Source organism: Gossypium hirsutum, chromosome A06 (assembly GCF_007990345.1).
Source record: "Gossypium hirsutum isolate 1008001.06 chromosome A06, Gossypium_hirsutum_v2.1, whole genome shotgun sequence".
NCBI classification, from domain to species: Eukaryota; Viridiplantae; Streptophyta; class Magnoliopsida; order Malvales; family Malvaceae; genus Gossypium; species Gossypium hirsutum.
Genome location: NC_053429.1, coordinates 14,162,539 through 14,178,593, shown reverse-complemented (window position 1 = coordinate 14,178,593; position 16,055 = coordinate 14,162,539). Strand labels below are relative to the sequence as shown.

The following is a 16,055-nucleotide window of genomic DNA, read 5'->3' as shown; positions in this document are numbered from 1 at the left end:
AAGTGTTGGAAGAGGACGGGAGCTTGTCTAGCTTGTGGATCTATGGAGCATAGGATCAGGAATTGCCCTAGAATGTCAGCTCAGGTGCCAGTCATGGACCGAGGTGGTGTACAGCCACTGAGGGGTGGTCAGCTACCGCCGAGAGGCCGTGATCAGGCCAGGGGTGGAAACGATTTGGGTCGTGGAGCACCAGGCAGAGGTACTGGTCATGTTGAGGCGAGACAGCCAGCTTTGGTCTATGCAGCACGTTGTTAAGAGGATGGAGATGCTCCAGAGGCGAATAATGGTACGTACATACCCATAGTGTGCTATTTACCTAAGTTGGAATTAGAGTGCGCAGCGGAAGTGTGGTGTGGTAGTCTGTGTTAGTAGTTGGAAATTGAAAGGACAAAATTTCTTTTAGGGGGTAGAGTTGTAACGCTCCAAAAATCTCAAAACCTAAAAATCCCAAAATCCCAAACTTTCTTTGTTTTTGGTTTTGATAAAAATTGTGTTTTATGTTCTTAGCCATGTGATAATTATAGTAGGTCTTAATTAAGGTTTGAGTTCAAACTTAGGAATAAATGAAATTATAGTTTAATTATTAAAAGAATCAGGGTTGGCAAGTAGTTGGGCTTTTAAATAAAAATAGGGGAAAAATATCATCAAAAAGCCTTGTGGAGGAGTGGCTAAGTGACGCCACTTAGGGAGTAGGGAGGTGCATTAGTAGCTACCAAGGAGATCCAAGGTTCGAATCCTAGCTTAGTATTTTTAAAAGTTTAATTTTGGCCTTCTAGAAGGATGGAAGTGGCATGAAGATGGACTCCAAGGGGAGTGTTCAGAAGAGAAAATTAAGGAAAAGATCAAGGGGTTATCAGAGAGAAAAATAAGGAGATGAGAAGGGAGAAGTGATGGAGCTGAATTGGGAATTGGGCATGGAAAATTCAACTATAAGGACTATAAAATAGGGGCTGAATACAGGGTTGCCAGGCTACTGCCAAAATTCTTCTTCACCTTGTTCCCAGAAACCCCTTTCTCCAAAAGCTGAAAACCCTTTTCGTTTCAAGATCCAAAAAGCCAAAAACCCTTTTGTTTTTATTTCTTTTCTTCCTGTCGATTTCTATTCTTCTTTACAAAATTTTTTGTGTCTCACTTGGCCGATTTCTTCTTCTACTCTTCTTCTTTAATCTGTACCAAATAAACTTTATTCACCATACTAAGTTTGAAAAGTCGAAAAGCCGAATCTCCCAAGGGCTGAATACTCTTTGACCAAGTCTAGTGTAAGTGTTGCTCTTTCAATCGATTTTCTTTGCTAGGTATCGATTATTGTCCCTTAGTCTTTCAATCCACTTTGGTAGGGAATTAGTATCGGATCTCGGATCTTAGCTCTCTGTTGAATTGCTCTTTAGGTGTTTGCGGTTTTGGTAAGTATTCCTCATCCATTGGCTAAGGTTGGCCAAATAGCCATAGTAAGGTAAGGGGACTTGTGTTGGATACGAGTCACCTATTATTCTGGTTTTAATAGTTACAATTGGTGCAGATCTAGGAGTTGATCGTGGCTAGTGAAGGGGTTGTTATACTTATCGCGCAAGATAAGGTTAAGGTGAGATTCTGACTTTTGGTAAAGTATTCAATAAGTATGTAAGATTAATCTTTGAGTGATATCGATCGTAGGTTTGGGCTAAGGAGATTGCATCACGCTTGCTTACCAGGTGTGTACATACACTGCACACACATTATGTATCGGCAAAAGCTGAAATGCCGAAAAGCCGAAAGTTTGGCTACGGTAGTCTTACGAGTGCGCAAACACTCGTAAGGGGGAGACCGATAGGTTGCCTAAGGCCCACGGGCGATTCCGTGGACTTGGGTTTTGATTTGGCCATATGGGCCGGAATGAGCTAAATGGGCCGGAATGGGCTGTTGGGCCCATAATAGGCAAAAACTGAATGCTGATGCTATGTGATAGGAACTTGTCTATGAGCATGAATATGAATGTGACTGGGCCTAACGGGCCATATAAATGTGATTTGGGCCTAATGGGCCATATACAAGTGATTTGGGCTTAATGGGTCATATGAATATGACTGGGCTTAATGGGCCAGATTCAGGTATGTGAAATTGTTTGGGCTTTGTAAGGGGTTTTGGGCCTAGTATATGATATCCACATAAGACTTAAGTAATATATTGTGACTGTAGACAAGTCAAAGGGTTAAGGTGTGGCAACGGGTATATGCATGTCTAGGATTGGATCTAGGGAGAGATTGGTACTTAAGCGATCTTAATGACTTACCTCCTCTTTTCTGGAATCCTACCTGGTGCATAGTGTTCGTTCATTTTAACTCACGGGACCTGTTAATGGGCCAAGGTAAGTGAAAATCATAATTAATGGAAAATATCGAAATGCCCCTAAGGGAAAAAATGACCAAAATACCCCTATTTGTAGAATGTAAGTTTTATGGATGTGACATGCATACATATGATATTTTGCTTAGGTTGCATATGGGTGGGAATTATGGAACAGAGGAAGTATATGAGGATCGCATGGTTGCTTGACAATCGTGGATTCACCGACAGCTTTTAAAGCCCAATATGTGAATGAAGGTAGTTCCACAACCGGGCTACCATGGTGTGCGGCTGGGTGGGTCGATATTTATATCCCCACATGCTGTGATGGGGGACGGAGCTGTAGTGTAGCGGAGGGATAATTTGGATGGGATTTCATTGCATGATTGATGAATGATTTATTTTTTAATGCTTGTTTTTACCGAGGGTTGTACACACTGAGTTTGCGAAAACTCACCCCCTCTTTTATTTTATTTTCAGGTGATGCTCAGTAGAAGGTTCGATGTTTGGAGGGACTCTGTGTGGCCGGCTAGCAAGATAATTCGGACTTGGTTTTTTTAAGCATTTAAGTTTTTATTTCTTTTTAAGTGTGTTCAGACCAGATTGTAATAAGATTTTCAATTACTACTTGAATTATTTTTATTATTTTCATTGTAATTACGAGAAGTTGAACATGAATTTCTTAAATTATAGTATGTTTTTTACGTTTCCGTAACTAAGTTTTTTTTTAAATATCAAATGATTTAAACAAGGCTTTCGTAACTGAAAGGTTTTTTTTAGTTAATTAGGGTTTTTTTTAGAAGGGTATTCAATGAAAACACAGTTTTTGCTAAAACACTTCAATGTAGCACGCCAAATTCGACCATAACGTCTAGGCCGAGTTTGGGGTGTTACAACAAAGCTAAGCAGTGGTTGAACTTGTTTCCACAAGGGTCAATTACTACTTGGGAACAAATGACCGAAAAATTTTTATTAAAATATTTTTCGCCGGCTAAAACAGCCAAATTACGTAATGATATCTCTTCCTTTGTGCAGATGGACTTGGAAACTCTTTACGATGCATGAGAGAGATACAAGGACCTACTGCGAAGGTGTCCTCACCATGGATTACCTCTATGGTTGTAAGTTCAAACATTCTACAATGGTGTGAACCCCTAGACAAGGAAAATGAAAGATGTAGCGGCCGGGGGAACTATCAACAACAAAACACCTGAAGAGGCTTACGAATTTATTGAAGAGATGTCATTGAATAACTATCAGTGGCAAGTCATGAGGACTAAGCCAACTAAAACAGCAGGTGTTTATAACTTCGATTCGGTTACTATGCTGTCAAACCATGTAGAACTTTTAAATAAAAAGATTGATGGTTTACTTGGTTCTACTCAGGTACATCCAGTAATAAGGTGTGACACGAATAGAGGAGGAGCATGCACAGAGTATCAACCCTTCAACCCTAGCGTCGAGGAGGAACAAGTCCAATATATGGGTAACAATAACTCTAGATCCTAAAATAACCCATATAGTAACACTTATAATGCAGGTTGGAGGAACCATCCCAATTTCCCGTGGGGCGGTCAAGGAAATCAAAGACCACAACATCCTCCGGGTTTTCAACAACCACCCTATCAACAAGAAAAGAAACTGAACCTTGAAGAGATGCTGTCTAAATTTATCTCGGTGTCAGAAACCCGTTTCCAGAACACCAAGAAAACACTTAAAAATTAACAAGCGTCGATACAAGGACTCGAAACTCAGATAGGCCAGCTTCCCAAACTAATCTCCGAACGACCACAAGGTAGCTTGCCAAGTGATACTGAACCCAACCCAAGGGAACAGCTCAACGCGATTAATGTTTGTAATATCCCGAATTAGGGCCTAATCAGAATAGTGGTTTCATGACCATAAATCCGAGATAGAAATAATTATTTTAGAATTATTTTGAGGTCTATGATATGATTGCATGATGGTGTGAAAATTTCGTGAAGAAATTCTATGCATAAAGTGCTTAATTTGAAGTTAGGGACTAAATTGAATAAGTTGCAAAACTTACATTCTAGAAGTTTCTAGTATGACATTGCTTTGAAATATTAATTAGGAGGTCTTAAATAGCAATTTGACCAATTTCAAAGTTTATGGACAAAAACTGGACATGGATGAAATTTTTGGAAAGTTTAGTAGTAAGGGCATTTTGGTCATTTAGGGGTAAAATGAATTAAAATACAAAATTAAAAGCCAATTTTGCTCATCTTCTTCACTATGGACGTGTATACCAAGGGAGACTCCATGGCTAGGGTTTCCAAGCTTCCAAGCTTGATTGTAAGTTCGTTCTAACCTCGTTTTTAATGATTTTTACGTTTTTGGAGTCACGGTAACTTGATTTAGCTTATGCTAGCAATAATTCAACCTAGGGTTCATATTTGGAAAAAATACTCATAGGTGAAATTTGTGTATTTTGGTGTTTTATGATAGAATATGAGGTTTTAAATTATGTTAGACAACTTGTGCTACTCGATTATAAGTGAAAACGAGCAAAAGGGCTTAATCGGTAAAAATACCTAATAGTAATAAGTACATGTTAGAGTGAGAATTTGATGTTGCCATAGAAGGAAAAAATGATCAGAATGTCATAAAACATAAGAAAATAGGATGAAGTTTAATTTCCGAACCTTGGGGAAAAAGTGCAAATATGCAAAAGTTTAGGGGTCAAAATGAAAAAAATTAAAAATATGAGTTTTGGACCCGTATGAATAGTGTAACTAGTTATTAGGCTAAATGTGATATTATAGATGAAGGAAATCGAGATTCGGGCTTAAATCGGGAAAATACAAGGTTATAGACTAAAATAGTAAATTGTTATTTCTGGATCGAGGTAAGTTCGTGTGTTAATAATAATGCAATACCATGCATGAATTGTAATTCTCTATTGATATGGCATAAATTGTATGACTTAATATGCTTAAGAGAAGTTGATGGATGGTATGTATGATATGGAAAAAAAATTGTAATGCTAGTTGTATTATGTGAAATTGAATGGAAAATTATTGCTACGTTAATTGAGTGTTAAATTACTATTACTTGGGTTGTATGAATTGCTGCACGGTTGTACTTGATGAGATTTTGACAAGTTTGTACGTAAATAATTTATCGATTCTTTTTATTTTATTATATTATGTTATCATATGAAATGAGGCTACCTATAGATTGACTATTTGTTGTAAATTGAAAAAAAAAACTATGAATAAATTTGTAACATGTTGGAAAGTGAGAAATTTCCCGGTTGAGCCTTCGGAATAAAAATGATACGAATGATCTATTGTGAGGTCGCATGTGTAGTACTAAGTGCAGGCTACTATGCGTACCCGAAAACTGTGATCACGTGTGTAGTGCTAAGTGCAGGCTACTACGTGTATCAGATGGTTAGATCACGTGTGTAGTACTAAGTGCAGGCTACTACGTGTATCAGATGGTTAGGTCACGTGTGTAGTACTAAGTGCAGGCTACTATGTGTACCAAATAATTGGTCGCATGTGTAGTACTATGTGCAGGCTACTATGCATACCAGATAGCTTTGGCTACAAGTGTGAAAATATGTACAGGCAATTGAGTATCAGTTATTATTCCGAAGAGTTCAACGGGAAAATCGATTAAGTAAAAATACATATGAACATGATTATATGATGAATAAGTGCAGGTATATGTTTATGAAAATTATGAGCAATGTGCTCGATAGTTGGGTGAACTTCGATAAGATAAAATGGATTAAGTGGAATTATATAAGAATGAATTTTAGTAGTAAAACAGTGTTGGACAGCAGCAGTTGCGTGATTTTGAAAATTGACGAAAAATTGTTAAATTTGAATAAAAATGTAAATGATATATGAAAATAAATCTTAATGAGTCTCTTTTTACATGAAAGAAATAGGGGAAGCAAAAAAAAAATTTATATTGTGTGATATTTAAATTCTTGTGAAACAGGGTTTGAATGATTTCGAGATCCCCTATTCTGACTTTAGAAATTCACCATAAATTGTAAACAAATTATTAAGAGTCATACCTTACATGTATGGATTCAGTATTCAGTCTATTTTTAAGGGAAACAAACGTTATGGTCGTTGGAGTTCTGTACTGGGAGAAATTTGGTTTGTATTGAACAGAGGTCAGAATAGTCGTACTCTGAAACAGGGGAGACTTTAACTAATAAACTGTACTAATTGGCCAGACCAAAAATTCTGAAAATTTTATGGGAGAAAGATATATGAATCTAGTTTCAGGTAAAATTAACAAAATTAAATTTGGAGTTTTGTACCTTCAGATATGAATGATTTAGTAACTATAATTCGATAACACAGCTTAACCTGAACATGTGTAATTGTACAATTATCCTGTTTTGTCTTAAAAACCGTGGTAGCAATTGCTTATTATTTTCATATGAACTTACTAAGCGTAAAGCTTACCTATCCTCTCCATTTATTTATTATTGGTAGGTCAGCTCGGAGTTGGAGATCGTCGGAGGCAAAATCACACTATCAAACTATCATTTTTGGGAGAATTAATTCAAATATTAGAAATATCAAGTGAGTGGCATGTATAGGAAGTTGCTTTGTGATATGTATTTTTATTATGATTTTGACCATACGTATTAGTCTGCATTGAGTTATCGTATAAAATCATGAGATGTGGTCCTTATCCATTATGGTTTATAAGTTTAATTAATCGTACCATGTCCTATGTTTTGATATGATGATATAGTTAGCTTTGTTTGTTATTCATGTGTTCGAAAAGTTTTGAATTAAATGAAATTTTATGGCCCGGTTTTCGTTTATGTGTATTGTTAAGTCTGGTAATGCCTCGTACTCTGTTCCGGCCTTGGATACGAGTAAGGGGTATTACAATATTCAAGATGAAGAAGGATTCGTTGAGTTTGAGCCAGAACCGAGGCAAGAAACTGTGGTGAGCAGAGGTCAAGGTGAGGTAGGTCATAATAAAAACAAATCAGTGAATGTCGAATATAAACCTTGTGTTCCATACCCGAACGTGACAAGGAAAGACCGCTCAGATGAACAATTTTGTAAATTCCTTAAACTCTAAAACAATTACGTATTAACTTACCGTTTATTGAAGCTCTATCGTAGATGCCAAACGCAATAAAATTTTTAAAGGAGCTTTTAGCAAATAAGCGGAAGTTGGATGAAGCGTCGCATGTAGAGCTAAACGTAGTTTGCTCAGCTATTCTACAGAATAAACTACCTAACAAACTGAAAGATCCAGAGAGCTTTACGATTCCTTACTTAATTGGTAGTTTAGATGTTAATAATGCATTAGCTGATTTAGGGGCTGGTATTAACGTCATGCCCTACAAAATGTTCAAACAATTAGGTCTTGGGAAACCCAAACAGACTAGGATGAGCATTCAATTAGCAGATAAAATTATAAGATTTCCTAGTGGTATTATTGAAGATGTGCTAGTTAAAATCGATAAATTTATATTTCCCGTTGACTTCATTGTTCTAGACATAGAGGAGGATAGCAACACTCCTTTGATTTTAGGATGCCCTTTTTAGCAACTGCTAAAACAATTATTTATGTTGGCACAGGTGAGCTCACACTCCGTGTGGGAGATGAAACAATCACCCTTCAAGCTCGCAATTCTTGCAACACATCGGAAATTGAAGGTGATTGTCTAAACCATTCTACTAAAACTGACAATATGGTGCAACCTACTTTGCAGGAAATAAGTCTGAAGGAAGTACATGAGCCATTCTCAAGTAGTAGTAAAGGACCTATTCATGAATATCGAAGGCTACAAATCGAGGAGCTAGATGAATGGCGGACGCATAAACCGAAAACACACGATAAACCAAAACTAGGCCAGAACGAGCTCAATACTTTTCCAAATCAACTTAAAGGTGGAGATAAAGTATTATTAGATGTTGTAGATCCTCGCATTGTCACTACCAAACTGAATGAAGAAATCCCTCTTACAGTACTTAGCATTTTCCCATTCGGTACAGTCGAGGTAAGTCATCCCAAGTTCGGCACTTTTAAGGTAAACAACACCCGTCTAAAACCTTATTTTGATGAGAATGATAGCAGGAATGAGGAGTATAAACTCCTCGAACCACCATGACCATTCAATGGAGAGGTAAGTCGAGCTTAGACTATAAATAAGCGCTTCTCGAGAGGCAACCTGAGCACTAAATGTATTAACTTCTTTAAATTTAGTTTTTAACATCTAACTTACAAACAGAGCTCTTGAATACAGGTTTCCCACACAGACACGGCCTATACACGGGCGTGCCTTAGGCCGTGTGAAAACAGGGCAAAGATTTCCCCACCACGGGCTACAATAAATTGCAACAGCCATGCGACATGGCTGCGGGCAAACCTGCCAAAACAACACGGGTGTGCGACACGCCCGTGCCTTGAAATCATGGCTAAAACTGTCAAATTAACACGGACGTGTGACACACCCGTGTCTAGCACCCATGGTCAAACCTTTTAAATTAACACGGGCGTGGGAGAAGTGAACGAAGCCAGGCACAGTCGTGTGACATGGCCGTGTGCACCCATACGCCCAAGGAAAACGGGCGTGGACTAAATGTCAGACACGCCCAAATTCAAAATTCGCGAATCACACGGGCTAAAATTGGGGAACACGGGCACGCTACCTGGCTGTGTGCCCCAAAATCTTTAAATAGGCTGCACTATTCATTGTCTTCTTCACCCAAAAACCCTAACCCTAGCCGCTGCAAGTCCATACGCCCTCCTCGCCACGCCTGTGCGCCACCTCCAACTCTATTTTAGATGCTCATCTCCCCTTTCTAGTGTTTGTTTACTCTTTTCCCTTTAATTGCACTCATTTTTATGTTCTTTTCATCTCTTTATCACTCACATTTCATATCTAGAGTTGTTATTATCTTTTCATCATAAAGTTCTTCCTCGTTGCATGATTTATCTACTACATTTTATTAGTTTAAAGTGAAAATACTCATGACTTTTGGGTTGATATTCTCCATCAAAAAAATCTACTAACATGGAATTATTTGCCTTATTTTTTTTTAGGAAACTCATACTATTGTCATGCTAATGGTACACCATAAAATTATTTTTGATTAAGTCTGGTAGTAGTTGTGACTGAGATTATTAGTTCTAATTTATGACTTCTGCCTTTTTGGATTTCCTTTTGTATTACCTTGAACGTTCCTCACGACGAAATAATGGTTTTACTTGTAGGTATACAATTTCTTCCTCACAAGGAAAGAAAATCGCTGTCCCTGCTTCAAAGAAAATGAAGGGAGCGTCATCTTCCTTGGGTCCCACCACCCTTTCTTGCAATTCCCCATCGGGCCCCAAGAAGAACTTTTCCAAATACTCCAGGCTCGACCTTTAATTGCGGGCCGCTACTTCGACTGGGCTGCAGTAGAACAAGTTTAGTTGGCTAATGCAATTCGGGCCCTCCTAACCACCGATCCTTGGGAGATTTTCTTTGGGATCACCGAGCCAAAATATCTCGAGCTCACGATAGAACTATGCTCAACGTTTCATCTTCAGACCGTAATGACAAACTACGATGATCTCGACACGGTGTAATTTCACCTAGGCGGATTATTCCACCAGCTCAGTGTCCTAGAATTCGGTATTGCATTGGGCCTATATACGGAGGAGTTCAAGGAGGAGAATGACTTAGATACTTTCAACCGCCATATCCATCGTTCTCCTTCACGGTGCTTGGACGCACTAGTACTAGGTTCAGCCACCTACAATCCTAGCCGCTCCAAGGCATTGGCTCTCCCTCTATCTTTGAGTTACCTACACGCCATTTTGAATTACACGATTACAGGAAGGCGAGATAGCACTGGCATCGCCAGCACTTACAACACCTACTTTCTATGGTGTATGTCGTATGGGCACGTCATCAACCTTGCCTATTTCATTGCCCTTGCCATTCAACACCAGACAGAATGGCATAGGAAGGGGGTCATCTCCATTGGCCCCTATGTTACTCGGTTGGCTCGACACTTCGGGCTCCTCCGCACTGCGGCCCAAGAATCATCCTTGACCCTCATTGGCTAGATGTCTCCACAAGGCATCTTGAGCATGCTTTGCATGAGGATGATCGAAAAGCACCAAGGAACTGATAAACTGTAATTTGTACATATTTTTACCCCATGTTTAACACATTTTATGGATGATTTCCCATTAAAATTGGTGAATTCGATGCTCCTAATGCTTTAATTTCATGTTTTATACTTAGGAGAGCAGAGGAGAGCGAAATGAACAAGAAACGGGCAAAAAATAGAGAAAATGGGCCAAAGTACGAAATCAGCACAGCCTGGACCTCCTTACACGAGCAGACTACACGGCCGTGTCCCTGCCTAGCCCAAGTTGAGTCCAATTCGGAAAAGGCTAATTTTGAGGGTTTTTAGGCATTCTAAAGCCTATACATACGTCTTAAAGGAAGAGAAAGGAGGACACAGGGAGGGGGTAGGAAATTACTCCAAGGAAGCCGATTAATCCATCTCAGAAGCCGGATTCATCATCAAGACTGAAGATCTCTCCTCAATTTCCCCTTCAGGAGTTTTGGGTTTTCTTTATGTTTTGTATTCTTTATTATTCTGAGATATTTTCTTATTTAGTTATGAACTAAAACCCCTAAATACCTAAGGGGAATGAAACCTAAGATGAATCTTGTTATTATTTTCTGAATTGTATGATAAATATTTAACTTATTCTTAATTATGTGTTCTTAATTCTTGTTTTGATATCCCAAGATACTGATTCAAGATAAGCTCTTATTCAGAGGAGGAATAGACCTTGTCTAAGAGTACATTTGTTATAATTAAGCGGAGTTGTTTGTGCACCTGGACATAGGGTGACAAGATTTTGCCGGATTAGGGTGAAACCTAATAAGGGGATCCATAGATCGAGTTAATGCAACCCTAGGGTGTTAATTAGAGTAAAGTCTCAATTATTCAATCTAGGGATTAGACATTATTAGTCTTGAATAGGGATAATAACATAACTTAGGGATCTCCACGGAACAAGTTAAATGAATAAATTTTCTGATTTGGAGCTTGAATAACAAGTACAATCTTGGTGGATTTTTCCTTAGGTATTGTCTTAATTCAATCATTTTCCAAAAGGAATCTCCCAATTCCATTTTCTGTGAATTCTTATTTTAGATAATTAATTAGTCAAAACAAAACCTCTTTATTGCTAGGCTAGATAATAAAAAGACAGTCATTACTAGTACTTTTAGTTCCTTTGGGTTTGACAATCCGGTCTTGCTAAAACTATACTACTGTTCGATAGGTACACTTGCCTACATCATGATAATAATTAGTTTCAAGAACGATTAATTATAAATATTTAAATCCTATCACGAAATAACGCAATCAAGTTTTTGGCGCCTTTGCCGGGGAACTATGATATTAGGATCGCTCAATTTTTATTACTTTAGCCATTTATTTTTCTTACAATTTAATTTAATTTGATTTTTATTATTTACTAATATAATTTTTCTTTCTCTTGGCAGGTTTTTATAGTTTCTGACTAGAAGAAACCCGTCAGGACCACTACTTTTTGACGAAGAAATCGATCGCACAGTTCGCAAAAACCAAAGAGAAATAAGGCGAAGCTTAAGATACACAGAGAACGAGCAAGAGGACGATACTCAAACCCCAACCGAATAGATGGCTGAAAATCAAGACAATCAGCTATCTCCTGTAATTGCGGTTAATCAAAATACTGCTCGACGCACTATGTATGATTATGCTAAACCTTCTTTAACAGGAACTGAATCGAGCATGGTTAGACCTGTTTTAGCTGCAAATACTTTTGAACTATAACCTAACACTATTCAAATGATACACCAATTTGTTCAGTTTGATGGTTTGCAGGATGAGGATCCCAATGCTCACTTAGCAAACTTCTTGGAACTATGCGATACATTTAAAATTAATGGTGTTTCTGATGATGCCATTTGTCTTCAGTTATTCCCTTTTTCATTGAGACACAAAGATAAACAATGGTTGAACTCATTACCACGAGGGTCAATCACTACTTGGGAACAAATGATCGAAAAATTTCTATTAAAATATTTCCCACCGGCTAAAATGGCCAAATTACATAATGATATCTCTTCGTTTGTACAGATGGACTTAGAAACTCTTTATGATGCGTGGGAGAGATACAAGGACTTACTGAAAAGGTGCCCTCGCCATGGGTTACCGCTTTGGCTTCAGGTTCAAACATTCCATAATGGCCTGAATCCTTCGACTCGACAAATGGTTGACGCAGCTGCTGGCAGAACCATCAATAATAAAACACCTGAAGATGCCTATGAGTTTATAGAGGAGATGTCACTGAATAACTATCCGTGGCAAGTCATGAGGAAAAAACCAACGAAAATAGCCGGTGTTTATAACGTCGATTCAGTTACCATGCTCTCTAATTAGGAAGAACTCTTGAATAAGAAAATTGATGGTTTTCTTAGTTCTTCACAGGTTCACCCTGTAATGCAATGCGAAGCAAGTGGAGGTGGAACAAGCCATTCGGAATACAACCTTATTGCCACAACATGGATAACGAGCAGTTAAATTACATGGGTAATAATTCTCGATCTCAAAGCAATCCATATTGTAACACTTACAATGCAGGTTGGAGGAACCACCAAAATTTCTCATGGGGAGGCCAAGGAAATCAGAGACCACCTCCAGGCTACCAACAACCACCTTACCATCAGGAAAAGAAGCCAAACCTTGAAGAGATGCTCTCAAAGTTTATATCAGTGTCAGAAACTTGTTTCTAAAACACCGAGATAGCACTTAAAAATCAACAAGCGTCAATCCAAGGGCTCGAAACTCAGATAGGCTAGCTTTCTAAACTAATCTCTGAATGACCACAAGGTAGCTTGCCAAGTAATACTGAACCCAACCCAAGGGAACAGCTCAACGCAATTAATATTCAAGATGACAAAGGAGTCATTGAGCCTAAACCAGAACCGAGGCAAGAAACTGTGGTAAGCAAAGGTCAAGGTGAGGTAAGTCATAATAAAAACAAATCAGTGAATGTCGAATATAAACCTCGTGTGCGATACCCCAACGTGACAAGAAAAGACCACTCAGATGAACAATTTGGTAAATTCCTTAAACTTTAAAAAAAATTACATATTAACTTACCGTTTATTGAAGCCCTATTGCAGATGCCAAACACAATGAAATTTTCAAAGGAGCTTTTAGCAAATAAGCGAAAGTTGGACGAGGTGTCGCATGTGGAGCTAAACGAAGTGTGCTCAGCTATTCTGCAAAATAAGCTGTCGAGCAAATTAGTAGATCCAGGGAGTTTTACATTACCTTGCTTAATTGGTAGTTTAGATGTTAATAACGCATTAGCTGATTTTGGGGCTAGTATTAACGTCATGCCCTACAAAATATTCAAACAATTAGGTCTTGGGAAACCCAAACAGACTAGGATGAGCATTCAATTAGCAGATAAAACTATAAGATTTCCTAACGGTATTATTGAAGATGTGCTAGTTAAAATAAATAAATTTATATTTCCCGTGGACTTCATTATTCTAGACATGGAAGAGGATAGCAACAATCCTTTAATTCTAGGAAGGCCTTTTTTAGCAACTGCTAAAACGATCATTGATGTTGGCACAGGTGAACTTACACTCCGTGTGGGAGACGAAACAATCACCCTTCAAGCTTGCAATTCTAGTAATACATCAGAAATTGAAGGTGATCGTTTAACCCATTCTACTAAATCTGGCAATATGATACAACCTACTTTGCAGGAAATGAGTCTGAAGGAAGCACATGAGTCATTCTTACGCAATAGTAGAGGACCTACTCATGAAGAACAAAGGCTGCAAATAGAGGAGCTAGATGAATGGCGAACACATAAACTGAGAACACATGATAAACCAAAACTATGCCAGAACGAGCTCGATACCTCTCCAAATCAACTTAAGGTTGGAGATAAAGTCTTACTAGATGCCGCAAATCCTCACATTGTCACTGCCAGACCGGATGAAGAAATCCTTTTTACGGTACTTAGTATTTTCCATTCAACGGAGGAGTAAGTCGAGCTTAGACTATAAATAAGCGCTTATCAAGAGGCAACCGGAGCACTAATTGTATTAACTTCTTTAAAATTTAGTCTTCAACACCTAACTTACTAACAGAGCTCTTGAATACAGGTCTTCCACAGAGACACGGGCAAGCACACAGGCTTGCTTGGGGCCTTGTGAAAACAGGGCAACGATTTTCCCAAACACGTGCTGTGATAAAACCCCACGGCCGTGTGACATGGCCGTGGTCGAACTTGCCGAAATAATACGGGCGTACGACACATCCATGTGGAAGAACATTGGGTGAACCTGTTAAAATAGCACGGGCGTGCGACACGCCCGTGTCTAGCACCCATGGTCAAATCTGTTAGATTGACACGGGCGTGGGTCTACATACACGAGTGTGGGAGAAGTGAACAATACCAGACATGGCCGTGCGACATGACCGTGTGCACCTACACGCCGAAGGAACACAGGCGTGTACTAAATGTCAGACGTGCCCAAATTCAAAATTCCCGAATCACACGGGCTAAAATTGGGAAACACGGGCGTGTTACCTGGCCGTGTGCCCTAAAATCTATAAATAGGCTGCACTATTCATTTTCTTCTTCACCCAAACCCTAACCCTAGCCGCTGCAAGTCCACACGCCCTCCTTGCCATGCCCGTGCGTTGCCTCCAACTCTACTTTTGACGCTCATTCTCCTCTTTCTAGCATTTGTTCACTCTTTTTTCGTTTATTCTTACTGATTTCTAGGGCTATTTATCATAATAATATGAAATTTTTCATGTTCCTTTCTTATTTTTATCATACAAATGTTATATCTAGAATAATTATTATCTTTCTCATGTTAAAATTCTTAGTCATTACGTGATTTCTCTACTCCATTTGACTAGTTTACGTAAATATTCATGATTTCTCATGCCTTTTGTGCTGACATTTTTATTCATCCATACAATATTTTTTGCAATTTTATTTTATTTTAGTTATTCATGCTACTATTATGTAATGCCACAAAAGTATGGATTAGTTTAATTAAAATTATTAAGTGTTGATAGTTGTGGTTGAAATTATGATTTTTATTTAAAATTGTCTTCATTTTACTTTGACCACTCATCAAGACGACTTGATGATTCTATTTGCAGGTACCATGTCATCTTCACGTGGTAAAAAAAGGGCGCTGCCCCTGCTTCAAAGAAAAGGAAGGGAGCGTAATCTTTCGGGTCCTACACCCTTTCTTGAGGTTCCCCATCGGGCCCCAAGAAGAACTATTCCAAATACTCTGGGCCCGACCTTTAATTGTGGGCTGCTGCATCGACTGGGTTGCGGAAGAACAAGTTCAGTTGGCTGAAGCGATTCGGGCCCTCCTAACTATCGACCATTGGGAGCTTTTCTTCGGGATCATCGAGCTGACGTATCTCAAGCTTACAATGGAATTATGCTCCACATTTCATCTCTAGACTGTGATGACGAACTACGATGATCCCGACACGGTCCAATTTTGCCTAGGCAGATTAGTCTGCCAGCTCAGCGTCCCAGAATTTGGTACGGCACTGGGTTTATATATGGACGAATTCAAGGAGGAGAATGACTTACATGCTCTCAACCACCACATCCATCGTTCTTCTTCACGGTGTTGGGACGCACTAGTATCAGGT

At 38.7% G+C, this 16,055-nt stretch overlaps 2 non-coding genes across 2 annotated transcripts; both read right to left on the bottom strand.

Annotated features, from left to right (window-relative positions):
• Nucleotides 1-3,325: 3,325 nt before the first annotated feature.
• Nucleotides 3,326-3,431, bottom strand: LOC121231157 (small nucleolar RNA R71). The gene has a single exon (XR_005929224.1). It is a non-coding gene; the product is annotated as a small nucleolar RNA R71 (small nucleolar RNA).
• Nucleotides 3,432-12,444: 9,013 nt separating this feature from the next.
• On the bottom strand, nt 12,445-12,550 carry LOC121231550 (small nucleolar RNA R71). The gene has a single exon (XR_005929608.1). It is a non-coding gene; the product is annotated as a small nucleolar RNA R71 (small nucleolar RNA).
• Between the last annotated feature and the right edge of the window lie 3,505 nt (nt 12,551-16,055).